Source organism: Nerophis lumbriciformis, linkage group LG10, assembly GCF_033978685.3.
Source record: "Nerophis lumbriciformis linkage group LG10, RoL_Nlum_v2.1, whole genome shotgun sequence".
Classification (NCBI taxonomy): Eukaryota; Metazoa; Chordata; class Actinopteri; order Syngnathiformes; family Syngnathidae; genus Nerophis; species Nerophis lumbriciformis.
Window position 1 is genome coordinate 23789837 of NC_084557.2, and position 18355 is coordinate 23808191.

Here is an 18355-nt window from a genome sequence, read left to right on the forward strand (position 1 = left end):
ATCTGTGATGGTATGGGGGTGTATTAGTGCCCAAGACATGGGTAACTTACACATCTGTGCAGGCCCCATTAATGCTGAAAGGTACATACAGGGTTTGGAGCAACATATGTTGCCATCCAAGCAACGTTATCATGGACGCCCCTGCTTATTTCAGCAAGACAATGCCAAGCCACGTGTTACATCAACGTGGCTTCATAGTAAAAGAGTGTGGGTACTAGACTGGCCTGCCTGTAGTCCAGACCTGTCTCCCATTGAAAATGTGTGGTGCAATATGAAGCCTAAAATACCACAACGGATTCCCCGGACTGTTGGACAACTTAAACTGTACATCAAGCAAGAATGGGAAATAATTCCACCTAAAAAGCTTAAAAAATTGGTCTCCTCAGTTCCCAAAAGTTTACTGAGGCCCCCAGTAGCCTTTATGGCAACATGTTTTTGCATACACTTAACTAATATATATTAATATGAATGGATCCAAATTAAAACAAAGCTACAAGCCATACAATATTCAAATGTTAATCATTTCAATAACCCCCTTGACCCTTTCTTAAAAATGGTTTGGTCCACAGGCTCCACATCAATGTTCCCTCCAAGGTGCGAGCCTGTGCATCGCACTGCTCCATGCACAAAAAACCTATGCAGCGCACAAAATCCAAATCCAAAATCCAACCTAAACTCTAAACAAAATAAACACATAATTTAAGATAAAACAATGATGACGTCAGCCGAGACGTTTTAAGGAGGAGGAGGTGGTCTGCATCAATAATCTTTTTATTGAGCAAAACGTCCATAATCACAGCAAAACATCAGCAACAACACTGCTATCTAGCAAAAATGGTCACTTTCTGCTGTGATCACACCCGAAAAAATGAGAATGTGTGGATTATATGATGTATCATATTGTATCTGTATTCATGTTCGAAATGCATCAAACCATAACCATATATCGTATTGACAGCAGATGCTCTCTTTAATTTGCGCCAAAATACGCACATACTCGACTCAGCCAGTGATGCGTTCATAGCCACAAAAACAGTCGGACATCACCAACACCACACATAAAGTCTGTTGAGTGGTTACAATGTTGATCAATGTCATTAACAGCATGTTTTATGGGCGTATTGCCTGTTTTTCAGAATAACTTATTGCAGCGGAGTTAAGAGTTAAATGCTGCACTCTAACTCTTATTTGGGCGAAAACAATTAGTTTTAAGTTATATTCTTCTTTGAGGTCATATTTCTTTTGTCGAGAAGAATTGTTGTACATTCTTGGGTAGGTTACAGTTTACGTGGTACATAATTTTAGCTGTTTTCAAATTCACTATATCGTTGAATTTCAATATTTTTGATTAAAAAAAAAAAGGGTTTGAATATTCTCTATATCCAACTTAATGAATTATTCTTATGGATCTTTTTTGTAACACAGTTCGTCAATGAGGCGTACCTTTGTAGTTATTTACCCATATTTCTGCACAATAACTCAGATATGGCAACACTAGCGAGCAGTGAAGAATATGGAGTAATTTTTGGTCCAATACTTATTTTCCTTTATTCATTATTGATGTATTTATTGCCACCTTATGTTGTATATTTTTACATGAGATTTCCAATTCATTTTATCATCAATTATTACAACCAAAAATTGGATTCCATTTACTTTTTCAATGTTTACTCCTTCTATTTGTATTTGTGTTCTTCTACTGTTACCAAATAACATTTAAGTTTTACAGAGGTTTAAAATCTGTTTTTGTCAAACCATCTTTTTATTTGTTAATTTATTTGTTTATTATTTGTATTAGCTTCCGTGTGTTCTCTCCTGAACAAAACACAGTTGCGTCATTTGCGACTAGTACTAACTTTAAGTATTTTGTAACTTTACAAATGTCATTTTTATAAAGATTGAACAATTTTGGTCCCAGTATTGATCCCTGTTGTACGCCACAGGATATATTTAGCGACATGTGTTCGCCTAGCTTCACGTATTGCTTTCTGTTGGTTAAGATAGCTTCTTACCCAGTTCAAAACCAGCCCTCTGAAACCATACCGTTCTAGTTTTTTAATTAAAATATAATGATTAATGGTGTCCAATACTTTAGTTAGATCCATAAACATTGCCGCTGTACATGTTTTACACTCTATTGCATTGGTAATCTCTTCCGTTATTTCCGATTAAAGCCATCGAAGTTGAAATATTAGCTCTGTATCCATATTGGTTGTCAGTAAATATTCTGTTTTTGTTTATGAAACTCTAATCTGTTATTGATCAGTTTTTCAATGATTTTAGACAATTATGGCAGTAAAGAAACAGGTCTATAATTTGTAAATTGGTGTTTGTCTCTTGCCTTATAAATCAGTACAACTTTAGCTATTTTCATTTTGTTTAGGAATTTGCCTGTTTGAAATGACAGGTTACTAATATACATTAATGGTCCTGAGATCTCTTCAATAACATTTTTTATTGTTTTCATATCAATTACATTACAATCAATTGAGGTCTTGGATTTGTAATTATTCATTATATTAACTATTTCCTTTTATGTCACATTTGTGAGGAACATTGAGTTGGGATTTCTATTTATGGTGTCATTATAGTCCTCAGTTGAAACTGGGTCTAGAGTCCTTTCCTCCAAATTTGGTCCAAAATTTACAAAGTATTGATTGAAACTTTCAACTACTTCTTTTACATTGTCATTATTTACGTTCCCTTCTGAGAAGAATTGGGGATAATCCCTCTTAGCACCATTTTTAAGAAGGCTATTGAGGATGCCCACGTTGCTCTCATATTGTTTTTGTTTCTGTCTAATAATTGACTGTAATATTATTTTCTATTACTGGGGTTCAATCCCCACCTTCTACCATCCTAGTCACGTCCGTTGTGTCCTTGGGCAAGACACTTCACCCCTTGCTCCTGATGGCTGCTGGTTAGCGCCTTGCATGGCAGCTCCCGCCATCAGTGTGTGAATGTGTGTGTGAATGGGTGAATGTGGAAATACTGTCAAAGCGCTTTGAGTACCTTGAAGGTAGAAAAGCGCTATACAAGTATAACCCATTTATCATTTATTTATTTACATGTTCGTAGTATGCTAGTTAGTTTGTTTTATACATTTTGTAGTTATTTTCCGCCCCTGTAGATCTTTGTGTTAGAAATTCTCTGTAAAATGTATTCTTCTTATTGCAAGTATTTTTCAATCCTTTTGTCATCCATGGTTGATTGTTCTTTTTCTGCTTTCTACTGAGTTGTTTCCATTGACAATGTTTGTCATAAGGCATCATGAACGTGTTTTTAAATTTTTACCATATGCTTCATTAACATCATTTTATTGCACACATGATCCCAATGTTGCTTTTCTAGCTCATTTTTGAAAGCAATCATACTCTTCTCTGTGCAAAGTCTTTAAAATGTATTTTTTTCACTCATGTTCCTCTTTTTGTAGTTTCCATATATTGTGAAAACTGGCAGATGATCACTAATGTCGGTTATAATAAGTAGACCAATTGTAGTGTTAATATCAAAATCATTGGTAAAAATATTATCAATAAGCGTGGCACACTGTCCTGTGATTCTGCTTGGCTTTGTGATTTTTGGATATAAACTGATGCTGTACATTGTATCAATGAAGTCATCAATGGACGTTTGCTTATTAGGGTTCAACAAGTCACCACGTAAAAAAATATTTTTTGACTATTGTCCATGAAATGTGTCTTGATACAGTCTTCAAACGTTTCAATATTTGACATAGGTGATCTATATATACAACTGATGAATATGTTTTTGATTTTTTCTAGACATATTTCAACGGTTATGCATTCTAAGATGTTATCAATAGCAAATGACATGTTTTTTTTTATCACTTTGTTGTTCAGGGTTCTTCATCATATGCACCACTATTCCTCTTCTGTTTTTGTTGGTTCTGTCGATGTAGTTTAGTTCATATCCCTCCAGATCAAAATCTATTCCTTTTTTTAATCATCATTCCATGTTTCTGTGACAGCAATCACTTTGAAGGGTTCGTTGAATTGTTCCAAAAAGTGCTTCATGTAGTTATAATTTGTGTACAAGCTTCTGCTGTTAAAATTAATAATAATTTGATGTTGTTATTATATTGTTCATCTGTATAATAAGAACATTTGTTACCGATGTGGGAGAAAAAAATTATGTCTGGATTTATATGATTCTCCAAATCTTGGCTTTTATGGTCTTTGTTGCAGAAGTTTTTCAGATCCATATTTTCTTGTTCAGCAGTCTTTAAAGCTGTTTCAATAATTTCTATAAGTGTAGGTGGATGCACTTCTGAATCCAGCTAGGTCTTCTTGTTTGGTGGTCCCTTGGAACATAATAGTGTTGGTGTTGAATTTAGGTGTTTGTTTTTTGTCAGACTCCATTATCATTTCTCATAGTCATTCACACCGACGTCCCACTGGGGTGAGTTTTTCCTTGCCCTTATGTGGGCTCTGTACCGAGGATGTAGTTGTGGCTTGTGCAGCCCTTTGAGACACTTGTGATTTAGGGCTATATAAATAAACATTGATTGATTGATTGATTGATCATCGTCGTTGTCGAAGCATTGTCAACTTTATATTTGTCCAAGTCTTTGATGTCTTTGACAACAAGTACTGGTTTATTATACAGTGTTTATCAGTTGATTTATTATATTTCGGTTTCGTAATCCATCGGGGGAAAACAAGCTATTGTTAATACTATCACACTGTTTTGAACAATTAGTTAAACACAGGAAGTCAAACTATAATTTTGAAACTAAAAGGTATAGAAATAAATAAACTTGATCTTTTTTTCTTTTTTTTCTTTTTTTTTTTTTTTAATACATATTTTCAGACATGTTTTTCAAGTGTAAACGTGCTGTACTTTAATATAACATTATTCGAAATAAACCATTGCCGTCAGTCGGCGTTTAGTTTGAAAATACCGACCGGATGCTCAATGATGACCTTTTCCGGAATGGCTTGACAACCCATGTCTGTGGACTGCCAAAAGTCGTCTGTTAGTCTTTTAATAATGTTTCACGAAGCTCCGCCGCTGCTGAATGCTTCACGTGAGTTTTGTTGAGTTGTTTCACTTTGTGTGTTCTTACGTGAAAAACCGTTCTCACGCCTCGCTTGGTGAGAGTGTGCCAACAAGTGGTGCACCTGCTGACTCAAGATAAACATCACACAGACGAATTTGAATAACTGTGATACTGAAAGATACTTCATTGGTGTTAAACTTACATTTGGCGTTTATTAAAACCAGCGTTTGTTTTACTCAGTGTTTTAACGGTGGGTGTGCTAATTCACAAGTTGCGAGGTCACAAAATATGAAAAACGCCACTCAATATGATGCAATATATACTTGTACAACACGAACAACGACAAAAATAAACCAGCACCCAATAGGGAAATGGCAATAAAAAAATAAATACAATTAAATTTAAAAAATAAAAATAAATAAATAAATAAAATAAATTAAAAAAAATATATATATATTTATTTTTCTTTTTTTTTCTTTCTTTTCAAGACTTTCAAGCCAAACGACGCTAGTGCGCATGCGCCTGACTTTGCATTCGCCTGACTTTGTTTTCAGGAACTGCGCAGTGTTGCCTACAATGCATTAATAAATGACGTCTTTTCAATAATGAAAAAATAGACTGTATTGGATAGATAGTACTTTATTGATTACTATTACTATCTACTATCTAATTCCAGCAGCAGTGTACAGAATTGAGATCAAATTTAAAAAGTAAATAATGGGGGTATAAATGGAAATAAAATGGAAAATATAACAATAATAATAAACATAAAAAGCAACAATAAGAATACAAATATAACAGTAAAAATAAGAATATAACAAGAGAAACTATGCTAACTCTCAGGAATTTTATCTCGGTTTATCACTATACCGTTTACCGTTACATCCTTAATTTGTATCCAAATTTTAGGGTATTTTTTTAAAGAACATTTTATTTATGCAAGCAATTAAATAACCTGTGATTAATCACGATTAATCACAAAATTAGACTGTGATTAATCTGATTTAAAAAAAAAAAAGTATCATTGACAGCCCGAGTAATAATAAATCAGCAATTAAAGAACATCCTTCTTTCTGGTTAGGTTAGGCGATACTTGATCGAGTTGAATTGTGCATGTGTATAATATTCGGAGTAGTGAGTAATAATGGCACCAAAAGGCAACACATAATACAGGGTTGCCCTTAATGTAACTAAACGTGGCACACCACCACGAAAAATCGTAGCCGCCACAGCTTGAAAATAGGGTTTTAAATTAAAGTAATATAATGTATTTTAGCCTCCACAGGAAATCACACAAAGACCGACGCTATTTTTAACTTTTATTGCCAATCTTATAAAAAAATGTCTCTGTGCTTCACTCTCAGACACACAACAACACTTCACAACACACTCATTCTTTGCCAATCCGCTTTTAGTCATCGACAGTGTTTTTGGTATTTTGGTAAAAGTAATCATCAAATCAAAACCACATGAACATAAAACATTACCACCATCAGATCTTTCCAGTATGAATGGGTATATATAGCCGATTATTTGTGTGCTATTGACTCTTGATGCACCGAAAACAACGTTGCCAAAACCGGATATTGTGATGAAGTAGACAAGACACGTGATTATCTGGGCGTAGTCAGCATGGCTGCAATATAGACATATTTTAATGTATCCTTGATATACCCGCAGGCAGTGAGCTACAAAATGTGTAAATATTAAGAGGACAATGGCAGCTTTTAAGGAGAGAAAATCCAACTGGAGCAGCAGCAGCGTGAACCAAGTGTGACGTCATGCTCGCTGCAGCTCTTTTTTCAACTTTGTAATATTTCAATGAAATGTATTGCATAGTGTATTTAGATGGATAGATTTGATCATTCTATTTTGAATATGATCCATACCCACAACATGAGTTTGTTTCAGTTGCATTCGACCTATTAGGCGCATGACAATTACATTTAGGCGCATGACAAGTACATTTAATATTTTACTCATATTGAAGACTGCCTAAAGTTGCATTGCACTCATATATGCATGACTGCTACCAATTGTACTATTGTTAGAAACTGTGTTTCTTTTTTTTCTTATTTCATTGGTTCTTGTATTTGCCTTCATTATGAGTTTGTATTATTACTTCCCACATTTCTCGTCTGTTCCTGACTTGTCGTCATGGTTTCTTGCCCACTTAACAGAGTATGTCTTTAGCAGATGTTTCATAGGAGGAGGATTTACTGTATCTGTTTTTGGTCAAGTTGAATAGGGTAGACAAGTGTTTTGATGCTGGAGTGATGCTTCAGTTCAATTTATTCCTTTATCTTTATCTTTATCATATCTAGTTTTTGTAACTCGTAGCTCTATGGAGTTTATTGAGGATACTGTGAATAACAGTGAGAATATTTTCTGTAATATTTGCAGAATGAGCTTATCACGTTAATAGAACAACACTGGTCGTGGTTTCATTACAAAATGTGTCTGCTTTCTCGTCACATTCATACATAGATTGGACAATTTTCAGTTGCTATATGCCTGCTCGACCTGGAGTGCAATATTGCACTGGCTAGAGGAAATGCATGTGTGTTGAAGTGCACAATTATATTGCAGAGGAAGTACAGTACATTGTGTTAACAGTCGGATAGGAATTATAATTTGGTTGACTACACAGAGTACAGGAGATAATAAGGCTGCTCAAAAAAGGAATACATGCAAGCCAATTTCTAAATGCAGATGAATTTTTTTTTTAAAGGCTCTTCTCAGTGTCCCCGTCCCTGAGTGCGCCTTGCTGGCCAGGACATTAGAGCCAGCTCAGCCTAGCCAGCGAACGCAAAATTGAGGATTGCAATGTCAATACTAAAAATAATCATGATTCACATTGTTTGCTTTAAAGGAGAACTGAACTCTTTTTGGAATTTTGCCCTTCATCCGAGAGGGACAAGCAGTAGAAAATGGATGGATGGATGGATCCACAATCCTTATGTGAAACAAGAACCCATGTCTTTCCCTTTTCTGTGGATACTAAATAGTAAAAAACAGCTCGTAAAAGGCAGCTAACAATACGATCTAATCCGACAATGTTTTTTATACAGTACAGGTTGTATGTAAGTGTGTATGTAATGTAGTAAATGACACATTCATAATAACCTGTAATATTTACAGTATTTTACTCATTTTAAGCATTACCGTAACGTCTTTCCTGGGTGCATTGATTTCACAGAGTGCAGAGCAACGGTAGCGCTCGTTGCTAATGGTCGCATTTCTTCCTATGCGCTAAATGTTTCAAATAAGAACATAAAGAAGTGACTCACAATGTCAGCTCTCACTGAGATGCCGACGGATGGGATGTTGCATCTTTCTTTACCTGCTAAATTCAAAATAATCTTCACACATCAGATAAAAAAATGCTTCCTAGCAATGTTGCAATGGTTTTATGCTGTGTTCCATTTGTTTAAAGCCAAGTTCAGAGCCATTTTTTTTAAATTTTTTTAAAGTTGACCAACTTCCCGGCTTGGTGCCACAATCTTCTACGATACAGGTGAGGCATGATTTACAATTTACATGAACTTTTCCTAAATCAAAGGCAATACAGCAGCAGCAGAAGTAGCTCAAACTTGTTTTATTTTATGGCGTGTGGCAACCAACGTTATTAGCTCAAACTAGCTGGTAGCCGGCGACTCACTATTGGTCAGAGGAGCAGTGTGAGCAAGGTGATGTTTCACAATGCCAGAAAAGTAGTTCCTCTGTGTTACCTCTTACAATAACAATGCCTTATATCTTGGTTAGGTCACAGTATGTAAACGTAGCGTTTCTGGATATTTTTTAAAGTGCTTTAGAGGCGAACTAAATTAATCCCATTACCTGCATTGTTAGCTGCGCCTTGCTCGCAATTTTTTTTTACTATCTAGACCGCACAAAAAAGATAGACGTAAATTCTTTCTCTCTTGGCTCAAGGGAAACGCAGTCACCCAATGCCTTTTCCACCTTTTCCAGCATTCCTGTTCTGTCTACCCCGTACAATGTCTGTCTGCGCTTGAACGGGTCTGTGCTGAACATTTTATTTTGTTGTACTTCTTAAGTGTAATGACAAAGTGTTATCTAATCATCTATGTGTTTTTGTCTCACACAAAGATTATGAATGATAAGCAAAATTCCAAAAACAGTTGCATGTTAACAGGAGAGCAGTATGTTTGGGAATACATTTAAGACACTATAACATTTTTGGTATACTTGATGCTTGGACTTTAATATCCAACTTTACTGTAGTTTAAGATTATTTACCACGCACGTACACACACACACAAACTTTGTATTCTGTATTATGATGGGTGCTGTAATTTAATTATAGAACTAAGTAAGTTTTCAAGTGTAATCTTATATTTTTAACTTTCATTTTTTTCCTCCTTGTCTAAAGTCTCCAGTCACAAACACAACGCCTGTCTCCCCCCCTTCATTCTCAACTCTGCAATTTGGGGAGTGGTGTAGGAGCAGTCATGTGACTTTTTGTCTGAAAACAATCGCCTGTGTTTACTATTGGATGATTTCTTTGAAAGAGCGTTGGTTGCCAGGGTGACGCGGAATGGCGGCACCACTTCACTTTACTCTGCAGCCGCCCCCTCCTCTTCTGCATTGCTGTGACCATGTCCGTCTGTCCGTAGGTGGTGGTGGATCAGGTAGCGCACACAGACAGTAGCAGGCTTGTCTCGCTCTTCTTCTTCCTCTTCCACTTCTCCTTTTTCGCCAGGCAGAAGACTCTCGGAGAGAGTCAGGCTGAAAGGTGAGTGAAAAAATAAAGGGCCACTTGGTTTCTTATGTAGTTGGACACATTGTCTCCATTTGTTGAAAAATGTACTAAACTGAAAACAGCACAGGGTTATATTACAGCTAATCTTAAGTATTGTTTTATTCATGAATGGATGCTTGTTATTATATTGTTCCAATAAAGTTTTAATAGGCATCAGGATAACAGAACAACTGAATTTGCTGTGCAACATTTTGCTTTTGGGCCATGTGCTATTAAACGTATGATGTATGGTGATTATTAAGCTGATAACAATTTTTTCCCCAAAGGGGTGCTCGTTTGTTTTTGGGACAAATCCATTTGTTCTGCTATGGCACAGAGTTCTAAAACTTTGCTAGACCTAAATCATGGGTGACCAAATATTTTACCCTGGGGGCTGCATACCGAAAGATCAAAGGAAGCCAAGGGCCACTTTGATATTTCATACATATTTATTTTGTAACAAAGCTAAACAAAAATAAAGAGTTACTTTTAAAATAGTGGTGTCAAATGATACATTTTTAAAATCAGATTATTCACACATTTGAATTTGGATTAATCGTGATTAATTACAGGTCATTACTTGGTTGCATAATTTAAATTAACTTAAAAAAAATACCCCAATAATTGGACACAAATGCAATTTTATTTTCAGAATGTCATACGGAAACATTTTTTTAAACGTTTAACTTGAATTCACGTCAATTATTTGCTCAAACAGTTTTATCTAAAGGCCCATCTGGATGTATTTTAAAGTGATTTTTAAAATGTATTTAGCCTCCACTCATAACTTGGTAACAGTTTTATCTAAGGTCCCATTCGGGTTTATATTGAAGTGAAATGTTTTAAATTTACTCTTCTCAGTCATCTTTGCACTAACACACAGTTTTCATTGACATGGCCTGATCACATCCAAATCAATTTCATGATTAGTATGCGTATTTACATGATTATTCTTTGTTATTTAATCACATGAGCACGGTGGCACAGGATTTAGTGCATGTGCCTCACGATACGAAGGTCCTGAGTTCGATACCGGGCTCGGGAGCTTTCTGTGTGGAGTTTGCAGGTTCTCCCCGTGACTGCGTGGGTTCTCTCCGGGTACTCCGGCTTCCTCCCACCTCCAAAAACATGCACCTGGGAATAGGTTGATTGGCATCACTAAATTGGCCCTAGTGTGTGAATGTGAGTGTGAATGTTGTCTGTCTATCTGTGTTGGCCCTGCGATGAGGTGGCGACTTGTCCAGGGTATAACCCGCCTTCTGCCCGAAAGCAGCTGAGATAAGCTCCAACACCCCCCGCGACCCCGAAAGGGATAAGCGGTAGAAAATGGATGGATGGAATCACATGAGTTAACTCGATCTTTTTGACAGTCCTATTATAAATATATAATATTATTTTATTTTAAGTCAAAGCTTTGTGTTACTATGAACATTTCACTTTTTTCTCTTTTTCATTTTGCCTTTTTGCCTAATTTGTTTCATTGCCCAGTAAAAATGAGCCACAGGCCGCAAATGACCCCCGGGGTCCTGCACCCAGAGACCCATTACATATATATATAACAGGATAAAGTACATAGGAAGCCGTGGTGAGAGAACAACGTCAAGGCTTTTGTTTTGTTGGATTAAAACAGCACCTTGTTTTTGTTCATGCCACAAGCGCCTCATTTGTTGTTTGTGAATCCCGACACTTAGTGTGAATTTCTTTGGCATGGTAACCATTCTGAAGTGGTACCCTCTTTTTCTCCACTTCTTGGGCTTCACCAACCAGGTGCTTGCATTGGTCTTTGGTTGCTTGGCAGCACGAGATGCACACTCCCTGCCCCTCCTGTCAGGTGCACTCTTGAATGTGAGGAGCTTCTGCTCATACAGCCGGCATCTGTTTGTGGACACTTGACCCTCGCTGAAAGACGGCCTGTGTTGCAAGGAAGCACGAGACGCTTACTCTATTAAGATTGGGATTTTGGTGGGATATATTTGCTGCTTCTTTGTGAATTAGAAAGTAAGGTTGCAATGTATTCGTAACTACATTGCGTGAGACGCAGAGGAGTATAACTACCTTGCGATACAATCATGTATCGACTCAGTAAACTAATACAATGCAGTCCAGCCTTTGGCTCCTATGGGGATATTTGTGATGCTAAGGAGAAACCAGCTCTTGAAACCGTCTTCCATCAATAGTGTCTTTTTTGGGAATAATGTGCCCTCCTGGTGAAATATGTACACGGACAAAGACAAGTCAATGAGACTAAAGCATTGTTTTAGAATTGTTCAGCAGAGTTCATGAAATGGGTTATAAACTGAAAGTATTTACATTGCACTTTATGCAATAACGAACTTTAATTTACTAAAAAAATATGTAATAATTCAGATCATGCAAACTGTTACTGTTGCACTTGTCTGGATAGTTTGAGAATTGTAATTATTGCAATTCTACCTGTTACTAATGACAAGCAACAATGGCGTACCGTTATTCCCCTATCAGAATTTTCATATGTATGTGGTATTTTTAAAATCTATAAATATCCCAACATGTGCATGCTACATGCTTTATTTGTGTCTCTGTAAACAAACATCATCAGAGTCAAATTGTTGACCTTCGACCACCTCAAGCAGGTGGAGAGTCTAAGTGAATACCATGTGCTATTTTGTCTCTGAGCAGGGTTATTCTAATAAAAGAGCTGAATTGCAAGTACAGTACATTTTATCGGTTTATATAGTAAAAAAAAAAATACGGGTAGAAAGGACTTTGCACTGTAATGAAACACAAAATGTACTTTGTAATTTACTAGTTCCTGTCCTGATTGTTTGTACTGTCAATGAATATATGCTGGTAGGTTCAATTGAACTTGAAGGTATTTTGAATCCAAAGCAAAAGCAACCATTCTTAATTTAAAAAAGTCAATATAATACAAATAAGTTTAGAGATGAGAATTACCCTTTTGATTTACTTGAAATGTGAACACTCTTAAGCTCTAAAGTACAACTCGACTAAGTTTTTACTATTCGGAATTTAACCTAATTTTTGGGTGGAAAAACTCAAAAGTTGCACAAAGATTAAGAAGTCACATGACATTATTGCAATACCTCATACCTCGCATATACCTCAAGTTTTTGGCTCAGTGGCATCTAAATAAATCTTCACAAGTGTATTTTGTTTTTTCTTAGGCTTTTTTTGTTGTTTTGTAAGAATGCCACCACAGAGGTGTTACCGTGATGGCACAAACAGAAAAACTATAATTAAAGACCATACAACAGGAAAAAAAAATGCAGCTTTGGAGAGAAGCACACCTGTCTCTGACATTTTGACACTGGACAGATTGATTTCTATTATGTATATACATGCTTTATAAATCCAGGGAAATTATAGGATGTACTTATAGTGTTGTTTTATTGCATTCTGTGATAATTTAGAAATTTCAATATTTGCATACTTGCATTTAGATTATACAGTATGTTCACTAGTATTTACTACTACAGTACTAGTAAATCTTACAATGATTTAATTGGTACTAATGGATTCGGATGGTAATTAGAAAAAAAAATGTATTAATTAATTTTGATACAATTAACATCTAGTTCATCATACCAATCAGTTACTGTACATTATGAACAGCGCCGTACACAGCTTTCAATATTTTGAATGAAACAAACATGTTGGGGAACTTAATTTTCCTAATGCAATAATCCTTAATTTCCCTCAGGGCACACGCCCAGGAAATCAATAAGATGCTATCTAATCTAATATAATCTAATCTAATGAATTAGACAAATAAAACACAAGCCATATGCAATCTAGGTCCTTAGTCAATCATAATGCGGAAGTTATACAAAGGGTAATAGTTCATACATTAGCATCTCAACAGAGACATAGGGACGTTTACTGACAAACAATACCAGGTTACTACTGTCAGCTACAATCTGTGCCAAAAACATGTCCGACAGCATAATCGCAAGCAACGTCATATATATGTGTACCAAAACACACTGCACACTTTCTTGTTTTCTACAAGTCATTGTCAGCACAAGGTATGTCTATGGTGCCTTCACTGACCTTTGCAATTTAGAAACACACATGAATAACATTACTAGCCCATTACTTTCAATATCAAGTCTAACATAATACAATACCTGTACAGTGCAGACCCCTGACCAATTACAAGAGCGCAGGCGCGGTCTGTATGGAGTCTAAGGAATCCGAGCATATCGGCCACGAGGAGAGTAATGCAGATTTACTGGACACAGCTTGAGATGTATGCAGTTTATTATAAAAACAAAGTTATTATATACAGAATATAGTGTTTTTAAATTATAGTGTATAGTCATTTTGTATTGTATAGAAATGTTATCTTTTACAAGTCACGCGTCTTTTAATTAATTGCATACATTAGGTGCAGCTAATTGAAAAAAACTTGTTAGTTGTATCAAAATCATTAAAAAAACGAAAATAAAAACCTAAAATCATGTATCAAATCGCAACGGCAATTTTTCGCTCGAGGTCACAATTATATTATTTTTCCAACATTATTCAGCATAGGAAAAATGGTCATAAATGGTTAAGAATGCTTTTTGTCCATACCCAATAAACAGAACATAAATATTTGAAGTAAATAAGCAAGGTCTGTAAGTAAGTATATTACTCACTCATGTGATTGCATTGGTTATAACTTAGTATTTAAACTTACTAGTGATCAGCCCTCAAAATCCTGATTTGTGTGAAGCTTTAAGTACTAAAGTATTCCATCCATCCATTCATTTTCTACCACGTATTGCCAGCGTTAAAAATATACAGTATACATACAAGATTTATAATATAACATACTGTATAAATCACTTTATTTTCATAAAGTCAACAAACATGACCTAAAATGTGTCATTGAACAAAGTCTGTTTTCCTGTCACTGCTGCAATCAAGACCAAACTGGCACCAATGTTACTGTGCTACTACAAAATGGTTTGTAGTAGCATCTGATCAGCTGCCATGATGTCACCACTGCTGACCAGACAACCCTAACATACTTTATCTGCTGATGTATGATATTCATGCATGGCATATGACAGAGGGATGCACACACCCACGCACATATGGCCCTCGTACAAAGAGCTGATTAGTAATCTAGCACATCTGCCAAAACAGTCACACATCATTAATTCAGTCTCACGCACAAGCCCACTCCAGCACACACACTCCAACCCTGATGAAGATGGCGATGTACTCTTTAAATTCAACAGGTCTTTAAGCTTGCAATTGTTGTGAATCTGTTTTGCATACATTTTCTGCTTTAGAATGGAGCGTATGTTGTTGGTATGGTATGATTAGAGAGATCCAACCACAATATGCACTTTTGTCATCATGTCTGTGTGTGTGCATTTGGGCGCACACATCTTTTTCTGTTTGTCTGTCTTAAGTGTACATTGTGCAAGGGTTCAAGCTACAAAGGACTTTCTCACTGTAACACAGCTACATCTTCCATCCATCCATTTTCTACCGCTTTGATCCGGTAAAGCCACACAGGGAAAGGGATGATGATGATGCTGGTGCGGCGAAAGCTTTTAACTGATGTTACTCCTGCAGGTGTTTGGTTAGTCCTTTTCTTGCAGACACTCTGTGGCAATCGTATTGTAAACAATGTACGGCGTAAATGGACAGAAGACAGATATGCTGAAGGACCACAAAAGAAAAACTGATGCAAGAACGCAATGTCAAACAAGAGCACTAATGCATGAGGGCGGTAGAAGTAAAGGGAGACAGACAGTCAGTGAGGGACGTCCGGGGGCCTCTGCCATGCTCTGTGCTGGGCTTACGCAGCTTTTGTCCACCTCTGACCCCTGACCTGTTACCACCTGACTGCTCACAGGCCTCTAACCCACATTTCCTGTTGATCGAGTGTCTCCACTCACTGTTGTTTTTGTTTCGGTCATGGTTAAATTCGCAGTTCTACCCCCAACACAGGCAAGTACTTTAGATGTTTTGGTACCAGTGATCGTAGTGCTATTTGTATGCATTCTCCAAATAATGTGGCATACTTTTATCGTGAATATGTTGACATTTTTGCAAGCCCTTTGGAATAGACACATATCTATGGTTTGATTTGTTTGGATCCAACTAAACCCTATGGGCCGGTTTGGCGTTCAGGGTATAAGTAAAACCAGGGCATGTCTTTTTTACAGGGGCCCGGGTGATGTATCACATCATCGTATAGTTTGCATAATTGGCTATGGCGCAGTTCTATATCAAAAAAATTAAAATCTAAAGTAATTTTCCACATTTTTATGACAAATCAGTGTTTTTATTGAAAGCAAAAAAAACTACTTTTGAAGGTGTCATAATATGCAAAATCCACTTTTCTTGCCTGTTACTACCATTTTTGTGTTTTTGCCTTCCCAATATAGAGCAATTTTGAATTGATGCATTGTGGATATATTTATAAAACAACCATTTTTCCTTGTTTTAAACAAGCAGTTTGACACCTTGTATGAATCTGCCATGGTTATTTCCGTTGTAGTTCCCATAAACTAACATATTCTGTTATTTGTTGTATTAACCAGCAACGTTCACTACACCGACCTCCAGCCTCATCTAAAGAAGTAAGAAGTGCTGCTTAATTGTTGTGTTTCATGACAATGTAATTCATCCTTACTATGCGCCGTGATGCATGTACAACCTTTACTCTGAAGGGAAACCTGCAACTGGACGGGTTTAACTTAAGTCTTGATTTAGACCTGAATTAGCTCTAGTCTCCCTTCAAGAAAGGAGATTATTAAACTCAATACTCGGACAAATCTGAGCCTATTTTAATCCATGTCTGAGAAAGCCATTTCAGTAAATTTTGGTTTAAAATGTGATTTAATCCAGAGCTACGAGAAACCGGATTTATGTGGTTATGTCTATGTATTATTTAAAATCCTATTTGCTACTACTTTGTCTAATTTTTATCTCTATTTTTTATTATTTTGTTTGATGAATTATAATAACCTAACTTTGCTGAGTGTGTGTGCTCAGACTGTCTTAAATGTTTTTGCACTGAAAACTTTGCATATTGCCAAAAATAGGCTTAGCTATGATGGAAAGAAGATGTAGAAACAATGGATGACAGTAGCTTGTGAGCTACATAAAACATTGCTTTGACGAAATATCTTTCCATATTGGTACAAATCCAGGTCAAACTTTAAATGCAGCTACGCAAAATGTACACCTGTTGTTAGTGGTCGTAAAGCCAGTCTCGACTGGTTCTTTGTAAAAACGAAGAGAAAGACAAATTGGCCGTGACGAGAATATGGCCCAAGTGTTCTCTTTATTTTCTCTCTCTGTTTACATGAGCACATTTTAACTGACATCACCAAAAACAATGTTGCTTTGACTGTTAGCGTACATGACACATTGCACAAATACAAACATTTAAAAACGGGTGGTCTGTGAACATGTATGGAATGCCCTTGCAATGTTCAGTTTGGGCATGTACAAATATGTCACAGTAAAAGCAGTAGTATCAGTATACAATGCTGCTGTACAACACTTGCAATGCTTCCCAGAGAAAATGTAGATTTACTGCATCGTATCTATGACCGTGTCACTCGTATTTGAATCTTAACTCACTTATCAAATACATGCTGACAAAGCCTGCTCAACAGATGGTTTTGTCCAGGAGGTAGGAGCAGCTGGTTTGCATGTGTGGCTCATCACCATCTACTGGTCTGGCATGTACATGTATATTACATGGTTGGAAAAAATGTCGAGAGAAAAAATATATTTTTGTGTAGCCATACACTACTACTGTTGTAGCCTTGCCTTTTTTTCTTTTTTCCATGACATCTTTATGCCCTCTGATTTACCTCAAAATTGTTTTATTCAAGGGATGATATTATGCAATAGATTTTCTTCCAAGACCTGAATTGTCTTCTGGAATGTTTTTGTTCTCAATATGAGATGCAGTTTATTTACATTTCAGCAGTGTAATTACCCTGCTGAACGTCATAATGATACACAAGGCATAGCTAGCTACACAACAGATGCAATAGCCATTGCTTAACCACAATGACAAAGTCCAAACTACAGGAGGGATACTCAACTAAATTGTTTTGGAAGCCACATTTCCAGAAAGCTAAAGACCTAGGGACCGGACTTCTCCCTTCACTATTAGTCATATTTTGGAAATTCCAAAGAACCCGCATCTTCTACAGTAGACATTTGGTTTTGGTCTATTCACTTTGTCAACATTACAGGATCACTCTGCTGTTTTCACGGACCTTCTGCAAAAATCTAGTCAAAGTTTATGCCTAGGACAGCACTCTAGTGTTTTTAAGAATCTGCTGCAAAAATGTGAGTCTCTCAAAAGTTTTTTGAACAGTACTCGCGAGCCACCAGTTGAATAGCCCAAATGATAAAAAAGAGAGGACCTAAATGGAATCTTGAGGAACACTACTGGTATAACTAAAGACGTTGAAACAATTACTAATGACTGACTGAATCTTGGATAAGCAAGCTACATCAACTTCTTAGTTACATAAATCACATTACGAAAAACATGAATAACTGCTAAAAAGGAGAGGACTAAGGGGATGCTTTAAGGAATG

General features: G+C 36.4%; 1 protein-coding gene across 2 annotated transcripts in view; it reads left to right on the forward strand.

Moving 5' to 3' along the window:
• Positions 1-4912: 4912 nt before the first annotated feature.
• Positions 4913-18355, forward strand: part of rassf7a (Ras association domain family member 7a) — a 68870-nt gene continuing 55427 nt past the window's right edge. Inside the window, exons 1-2 of one of the 2 annotated variants that reach the window (XM_061969992.1) lie at positions 4913-5050; positions 9661-9779. The gene's annotated coding sequence lies outside the window, so the exon portion shown is untranslated. The remainder of the gene's footprint in view (positions 5051-9660; positions 9780-18355) is intronic. The other variant, XM_061969994.2, reaches the window with a different exon arrangement.